We start from the raw sequence: 8,609 nt of genomic DNA, 5'->3' as shown, positions 1-8,609 counted from the left end.
AGACTCACTTGAGCCCAAGAGTTGGAGGTTGCTGTGAGCTGTGATGCCACAGCACTCTACCCAGGGGGACAGCTTGAGGCTCTGTCTCAAAAAAACAAACAAACAAAAAAAAACTACCTCATCAAAGTGTGTGCAGGAACAAATGGGATGTCCTCTTCCCCCCCACCGAGGTCACATGGCACACAGGACCACACCTTCTGGGGTGGGTGGCCGGGGCCTGCCGGGTGTGTGGAGGGGTCGTCCCCAGGGCCACCCAGCCAGCCCCTCAGGGTGCGGTCCCCAGGGAGTGGGGAAGGTGCCCGTGCCGCCTTGCTCGGCCAGCCTGACCAGGCTGTGGGGAGAGGAGGTCCAAGCGGCAGATTCTGCTGGCCTCAGGTCTCAGTGCCCCAGGCCCTGGGTAATCCAGGCCATCTGGAAGGGCTGCTCTGAATTAGGGCTGTGGTTGAAGAGGGGCCGACTGACGCCTGGAGCCAGGGCTCAGCTTCCTGTTTGGGCACCCGGGGTGGGTCATGTGCGTGGGCTCAGCCTCACTTTGACCTCTGAAGGCCGAGGCGGCCCCGAGGAGGGGTAGCTGTTCCTGCCCCACCATGAGCCTTTCCAGGCCTCTGGGAGGGCTGGCCTCTGGGGATGGGGCAGGGAGCGTCAAGTCACCGAGCCCCAGCACCTCGGGAGCAGATAGGGTGGGAGGACCGGCCAGCAGCCGGCCAGGCTCCCCAGGCCACAGCCACACAGGACAGATAACTCTGTTTAGGTTTCCTCTTAGCAGCAAGTCCAAGGGAAATTTTAACCCCCTTTGCTAAGGAATGAATCTATTTCATGATGTCAAAATCCGTTAAGTTTTGTCGGGGCTAGAGGATCCCTGGGAGAACCCGGGGGGGGGGGGACTCTGCTCCCAGCTATGGCCTGCCCGACAAGGGCCAGTGCTCAGAGAGGTGTGACTTCAACCCTGTCTCCTGTTCAGATCCAGAGGAAGTACCATGTTTCCCCGAAAATAAGACACTGTCTTAGATTTATTTTTTCTCAAAAAGACACATTAGGGCTTATTTTCAGGGGATGTCTTATTTTTATTAAGTATAATACAACAATCTACATTTATTCAAACACTTCTGTAACCTGACAGGGGGAGCCGACCTTGTTGGTGGGGCTGGTGCTAGTGATGGGTGAATTCCTTTTCCCTAGCCATTTGCAAGTGCACAATAGGATACCTGCAACCATCCGGTGTGATGGGCAGTCCTTCTGTTTCCTTGGCTACCAAGAAACCCAGAGGCGGATTTATAGAGAGTAGTTGTATGGAGCCCGATGGCTTGTGTGTCTGTACCCATCATCCTTCCTCCTGGCTATTCTGTTTTTAATTTATGTTTTTCATGGTCATTATTTTTATGTATTATACACCTTTGAGACATAATTTACATTATCATGAAATTCACATGTAAAGAAGGGTAGCAGTCAATCATCTTAGAGTTATATAACCACCAGTACAATCTAATTTTAGAATACTTTGTAAAAGGTAAAATAGCTTCCACCATCCCTTACTTAATGCTCTATCTAGAGGTCAGTCAGTCATGTCACCGGGTCCTCCCCTTGGTTCTGAAGGCCATCATGGTCTGGGCTGAAGAAAAGAAACACCAGCTACGACAGCTTGAAAGACACAGACGCTGAGTCCTAGAGGTCAGGGGGCTGGATGGTGGACAGCTGAGACAGTGACTCAAGTGAGGGTGTAAGAACTCTGAAACTCTGTCAAGGGCAGGCTTTAGAATGATCTCTTTGTCTTCCTAGGATTCTGAATCTTGGTAATAAAGGGCAACTTTAACCCACATGAGTGTTTGGCTCCTGCTCCTGGTTTCAATGCCCTCGTTATACGTCCTCGACTTTCTGGAGCCTGTTTTACAGTCAATCCCTGCTCCTGCTTCCTGCCCCAGGCAGTCCACTAAACTGCTGTCCCCACGAACATTTCCCACAAGCGGAATCACACCACATGCAGTGCTGGGGTCCTGCTTCTCTCACTGGGCGCACTGTCGGGCACCAGCCATTCCTTCCTCTCCAGCACCGAGTAACGTGCCTCCACCAGGAGTGTCGTTACACATTATCCAGGTGTAATACGGACACAGCACATTTGTCCGTTCCTCAGCTGATACATGTTTGGGTTGTCTCTAGTTTTTGACATTGTCAATAATGCTGTCTGGGACATTCATGCAGAAGCCTCTGTGGGCTTATGCTTTCCTTTCTCTCCGTAGAGTCCTAAGAGTTGAATTGTTGGGACAAGTTTAACCTTATAAGAATCTGCTACTCTTTTTCACAGGGGTTGTACAATTTTACATAACAGCAAAATACGATGGTTCCAGTTTCTCTACCTCCTTGCCAATTCTTGGTATTATCTTTTTAAAATAAAATTAATATTCTGCTCACTTCTAAGAGCAGTTTTACCTTTACAGAAAAATTGAGCAAAAAAATTTACAGTCACCATGGCCCTGTCTCTGCCCCCTCATGGTGCCTGTGTTGGTGTGGTGTTCTGCTCCCTCAGCGGGCCACATCCACCCATTAACTAGTCTGTAATTTACACTAAGGCTCACTGTTGTGTTTTCCTATAATGACATTGCATCATATGGAATAGTTCCACTGCCCTGAAAACCCTCTGTGCCCCACCCATTCATTTCTTCCCTCTCCCGTGTCTACCCACCTCCCAAACCTCAGTAATCGTCATTTATTTATTTATTTTTCTTTTTGAGACAGAGTCTCACTCTGTCGCCCTGGGTGGAGTGCCATGGTGTCATAGCTCACAGTAACCTCAAACTTTTAGGCTCAAGCAATCTTCTTGCTTCAGCCTCCCAAGGAGCATGGACTACAGGTGCCTGCCACAACGCCTGGCTAGTTTTTCTGTTTTTAGTAGAGATGGGCCTTGCTCTTGCTCAGGCTGGTCTTGAATTCCTGAGCTCAAGCAATCCGGCCTCTGCTTCCCAAAGTGCTAGGATCATAGGTATGAGCCACTATGCCTGGCTAGCAATCACTATTCTTAGAAGTTTCTGTAGTTTCACCTTTTCCAGAATGTCACAGAATTGGAATCATACAGGGGCTTGTAGACTGGATTCTTTTTGACCATTAGTCTCTGCACAGTAGGGAGAAAGTAACCGGCTCACCGATTATTTCTATATGAGACTAAGAAACTGTTAATCACTACCAAATTTATATGATAGGCTTTAATGACTGTGATAAAGTATGTTTTTTATTTTATGAGGAATATCCATTGAAGCTATAAATTCAAATTCTAATTGTAGTTCATTTTCTCTTAAAATGGAAACATTCACTTTTGAGTCTTTTTGTCATGTAATTATAAGAATCAGTGTTTGATTTCCTTTGAAGTTCTGTTACATCAACAGCCCCTTTAAAAGACCTACTTCAAGTTAAGCCGGTGACGTCCCATGTGGGGTACTCACCATTCTGATAGGCTTTGTTTTGGTGCTGTCATCCTGTGATACTGAGATGCAAAAAAAAAAAAAAAAAAAAAAAAAAAAAAAAAATCAGCAGAAACTTAGGGCTATGACTACCCAAAAGGAAACTATCTCGTTTATATCTGAATTGTGTTGATAAATGGGTATTCTCAACTTGTTTATATGCTCTTAATTTATATTTATTGAAGGACTGTTAGCTTAGTGCCACACAATTTTTTATCTTACTAACGCTAATTCCAGATATGAAATTTGTAAATTCATATCTTAAAAAAAATGTTTAAAGGATAGAGTCGTGGCCGGTCAGTTGCGGGGGATCCAGAAGTTGCAGCAGGAGGCCCAGGAAGCTCAGGCTGAAATTGAACAATACCGCCAGCAGAGGGAGAAGTTCAAAGCCAAAGAAGCTGCGGCACTGGGACCTCATGGCAGGTGCAGCAGTGAAGTGGAGAAGGAGGCCCAGGAGAAGATGGCCACTGTCCAGATGAAGTCTTGGATAACCTTGGCCTTTATCTATGACATCCGGCCAGAAATCCATGAAAACTACCGTATAAACGGACAGGAGAAGGAGAAAGAAGTGCCTATTCCATGAACTGGCATTTTAGATGCCCTCATGGAGTAAGAAGCTTTAGCAAAGCTGGAGTCCACTGGGTGGGCTTACGAAAAGCATTAAATTATTTCTGTACGTTACACTGTAGTAGATCCCTTCACTTTTTGGAGAGCAAATCTAGCTTTTAGAACTCATGTAAAGATTTCATCTTTTTACCTCATATTTCTTAGAAATTTAATAGGTATATGTTATCTGTTTTCCTGTCTCAGTTACCATATACACAAGTATTGACTTTAGGTGCTAGTAAAAACACAAAAAACCAAACAAAAATAAAAAACCCAATTCTTTGAAGAAAGAAAGGGATTAAGTAATATTTTCCCCTAGTGCTTTCTTGAAGGTCAGGGGCTTTATCTATGAACAAGTGATAAGTAGTTATTTGTAACCTGTGTGAAGCAGCTAGCCTGAAAATAGTCCATTCTTTGCTATTAGAATAGTAGATACTAATGTAATTGTCAGGGCTGCTTTTAGTTTGTTATTCAAAATTACTAGATGGAAGTCGAGAACTTGTTACATGCTATTGCTTGGTGTACTGATAATCATTTAAAAGTAAAGACTTTCTCATGAAAAAAAAAAAAGAATAGAGACAGGGTCTCACTGTGTTGCCCCTGGTTGGTCTCCTTTTTTTTTTGCTGGGCCTCGGTTTGAACCCACCACCTCCGGCTTATGGGGCCGGCACCTTACCTTCTGAACCACAGGTGCCACCCCTGGCTGGGCTCTTAACTCCTGGGCTCAAGCAATCTTCTCACCCCAGCTTCCCACTCAGCTGGGATTACAGGCACATGCCCCAGCACCTGGCTCCGTATCTTAACTATAAGTTTTACTGTAAACACCACAATAAGAGAAGCTATACACCGTTAACCAATCTTTATTTTTCCAAAATAAAACATTGAGATTAACATACAAAGAATTTGAAATAGAAAATATTACATCATTGAGTTTCTCTCCCTTTCAAAGCTCACTAATAGCATCTTTTGAGATGGAAGGTGGTTATATAAGACACTGTAATTAAAATTATATACAAATAAAAGATGTTTTAGGAAATGTCATACTTCATTGTTTAAATGAGATATTATTGGGGAAATCCTAAGTAGCCTTCTGGATAAATTATAATTCCTTTCCACAAATGTATCTGAGTAGAAGAAACATAAGCTATTATCATGTTTAAACATGTACTCATTTGTATATTTTATATAAAAAACCCAGCGCTTACCATAGTTCAGCTACATCTCATTCAATGCAAGCCTATACTACAAGTGAAGATTCTCATTTTCACAGAAAAAGTTACAATCCAGCCTTACCACTGTAAAGGAATTAAATCGTTATAGATTTCTGCTCATCCAACTTCAGAAATTGTTCAATAGAACAGTTAAAAAAGAAAGTTAGCCGGGCAGGGTGGCTTACGCCTGTAATCCTAGCACTCTGGGAGGCCAAGGTGGGTGGACTGCCTGAGCTCACAGGTTCAAGACCAGTCTGAGGTAGAGTGAGACCTTGCCTCTAAAAATAGCTGGGCATTGTGACGGACGCCTGTAGTACAGCTACTAGGGATGCTGAGGCAAGAGAATGGCTTGAGCCCAAGAGTTTGAGAATGTTGTGAGTTATGATACTGTGGCACTCTACCGAGGGTGACAAAATAAGACTCTGTCTCCCCCCCAAAATAAAGTTTAAAAAAAATGTAAAAAAATTTTTAAATGAGGCTGGGTGTAATAGTTTATGTCTATAATCCTCAGGAGGCCAAAGTGTGAGACTCACTTGAGGCTAAGAATGGAAGACCAATGTGGACAACAAAAGACCCAGTCTCCAAAAAAGTACAAATAAAAAGAAATTTTAAAGTTTCAACTTATCAAGACTTGTTCTGTGGTCTACCATGGGTCTGTCCTGGATGTTGCTTGTGACTTTTACTAAGGATCAGCACCGTGTCGGCAAGGTTGGCAAGTTTAGTAACTTGGCTGAAGTAAATCTGGGACTCTTGCCTCCTCCACAACATGCAGCTGCTGACCTTTCTTGCTTAGTGTTTTGGGGTTTTTTTGAGACAGAGTCTCAGTCACCCTGGGGTAGAGTGCCATGGAGTCACAGCTCACAGCAACCTCAAACTCTTGCACTCAAGCGATGCTCCTGTCTCAGCCTCCCGATTAGCTGGGACTACAGGCACCTGCCACATGACCCAGCTTGTTTTTCTATTTTTAGTAGAGACAAGGTCTCGCTCTTGCTGAGGCTGGCCTCAAACTCCTGAGCTCAGCCAATCCACCTGCCTGGGCCTCTCAGGGTGCTGGGATTATGGGTGTGAGCTAACCCTAGCCTTTTTGGTTTAAAAATGTTTGCAAAGCTTAGATGGATCCAGTATAGGTGGACACTTTGAACCACTTGTCAAAAAAAGACCTTCTCTCAGTGAAGAACTGTGGCTCAGTGTGTAGGGTGCTGGCCCCATATACTGAGGGTGGTGGGTTTGAACCAGCCCTGGCCAAACTGGAACAAAAAAATAGTTGGGCATTGTGGGGGGCACCTGTAGTATTGGGAGGCTGAGGCAAGAGAATCACCTAAGCCCAGGAGTTGGAGGTTGCTGTGAGCTGTGACACCACAGAACTCTACAAGGGTGATAAAGTGAGACTCTGTCTCAAAAAAAAGAAAGAAATACCACTGATTTGTGTATGTTGATTTTGTACCTTGAAACTTTACTAAATTCATTTATCAAATCTAGATGTCTTTTGGCAGAGTCTTTAGGGTTTTCAAGGTATATAATTATATTGTAGCAAAAACAGACAATTTGACTTCCTCTTTTACAGAGAGGGTGCGTTTTCTTTCTTTCTCTTGCCTGACTGTTTCCGGCTGGAACTTCCAGTTCTATGCTGAATTGTCAGAACCGCTATGTGGCTGGCGCTGTACGCAGGAAACAGCCAGTGTGCAGACTGAAAGTACAAGTTTGCAGGAGGTGAGGCTCCTCAGAGGTGCAGGAGAGCCCCAAGCTACCTCCACAGTGGCTATTTCTTGAAACGATCTACAACAGGTGTGAGGAGCCCCACATACAAGGACTACACACTTAACGATCACTGCGTGCTTTCCCCACGGGCTCGACCCCCACCCTGAACCACCACAAATGTTCAAGGTCCAACACCTGCTTACTAACAAGCGACCCATCTCATTAGAGTACTGTTACTTGAAGGCTTGTCTCAAGGCTGCAAAACCTCTCCAGGCCAGCGAGGAGACTGTCCTGCTCCCAGCATCTCCCTCAAGAACCGGCGACTGTTCTCATGAGCATGGTGCTCATTCTCCTACACTGAGTAGGAGTGGGGAGAGCGGGCAGCCCGTCTTGCTCCAGTTCTGGGGGGAATGCTTTCCATTCTTCCTCATTCAGTATGTTGGTATTGGCTGTGGTGTGTGTCATACATGGGTTTTATTATTTGGAGGTGTGTTCCTTCTTTGCCTAGTTGAAGGTTTTTATAAAGAGATGCTAAAATTTATCACATCATTTTTGGGCATGTACTTTTTTGAGACAGAGCCTCAAGCTGTCCCCCTGGGTAGAGTGCCGTGGCATCACAGTTCACAGCAACTTCCAACTCCTGGGCTCAAGCGATTCCCCTGCCTCCGCCTCCCAAGTAGCTGGGACTACAGGTGCCCACCACAATGCCCAGCTATTTTTTTGATTGCAGCCGTCATTGTTGTTTGGCACCCGGGCTGGATTTGAACCCGCCAGCTCAGGTGGATGTGGCTGTCACCTTAGCTGCTTGAGCCACAGGCACCGAGCCTGGGCATCTAGTTAGATTATTACATGGTTTTTAATTCTGCTAATGTAATGGATCCCATTTATTGATTTGCATGCTGCACCATCCTTACATCCCTGGAATAAACCCACTTGATTACGGTGTATTGTATTTTTGATGTGCTGTTGGATTTGGCCTGCCAGTATTTTATTGAGATTTTTACATCTATGTTCATCGAGGCTACTGGTGTCTGCAGTTTTCTCTTTTTGTTGTGGCCCTGCCTGGCTTTAGTATCAGGGTGACACTGGCTTTGCCAAATGAGCTAGTGAGGATTCCTTCCTCCTTGATTTTTTTAAAACAGTTTCAGTAGAATTGATATTAGTTATGCCTTGTATGTCTGGCAGAATTCGATTGTGAGTCTGTCTCATCTTTGAGTTTTTTGTTCTTGTTAAATTTTTTTTTTTTATTACTGATTCATTCTCATTACTCATTAGGGGTCTGCTGAGGATTTCTATTTCTTCCTGGTTCGATCTTGGGAGATTACATATTCCTAGGAATTTAACCATTACTTCCAGGTTTCATAGTATGTGAGCACAGGCTTACTCAGTCTCAGAGGATCTTCTGCACTTCAGTGCTGCCAGTTACCACGCCCCCTTCTGTTATTTCTGACTGTTTATGTGAATCATCTCTCTTGGTTATCCTCGTTACCAGTCTAACGATTTTGTTTATCTTTTCTTTTTTATTTATTTTATTTTATTTTATTTTATTTTTTTGAGACAGAGCCTCAAGCTGTCCCCCTGGGTAGAGTGCCGTGACATTACAGCTCACAGCAACCTCCAACTCCTGGGCTCAAGCGAGTCTCCT

The 8,609-nt window shown here is 44.5% G+C and overlaps 1 pseudogene; it reads right to left on the bottom strand.

Annotated features, from left to right (window-relative positions):
* Positions 1-832: 832 nt before the first annotated feature.
* LOC100943454 overlaps positions 833-8,609 on the bottom strand; it is an 11,786-nt pseudogene continuing 4,009 nt past the window's right edge.

This window comes from Otolemur garnettii, unplaced genomic scaffold (genome assembly GCF_000181295.1).
Source record: "Otolemur garnettii isolate 467f Iridium unplaced genomic scaffold, OtoGar3 scaffold00046, whole genome shotgun sequence".
NCBI classification, from domain to species: Eukaryota; Metazoa; Chordata; class Mammalia; order Primates; family Galagidae; genus Otolemur; species Otolemur garnettii.
Note: the sequence above shows the minus strand (reverse complement) of the source record. Positions and strands in the feature narration are given on the sequence as shown.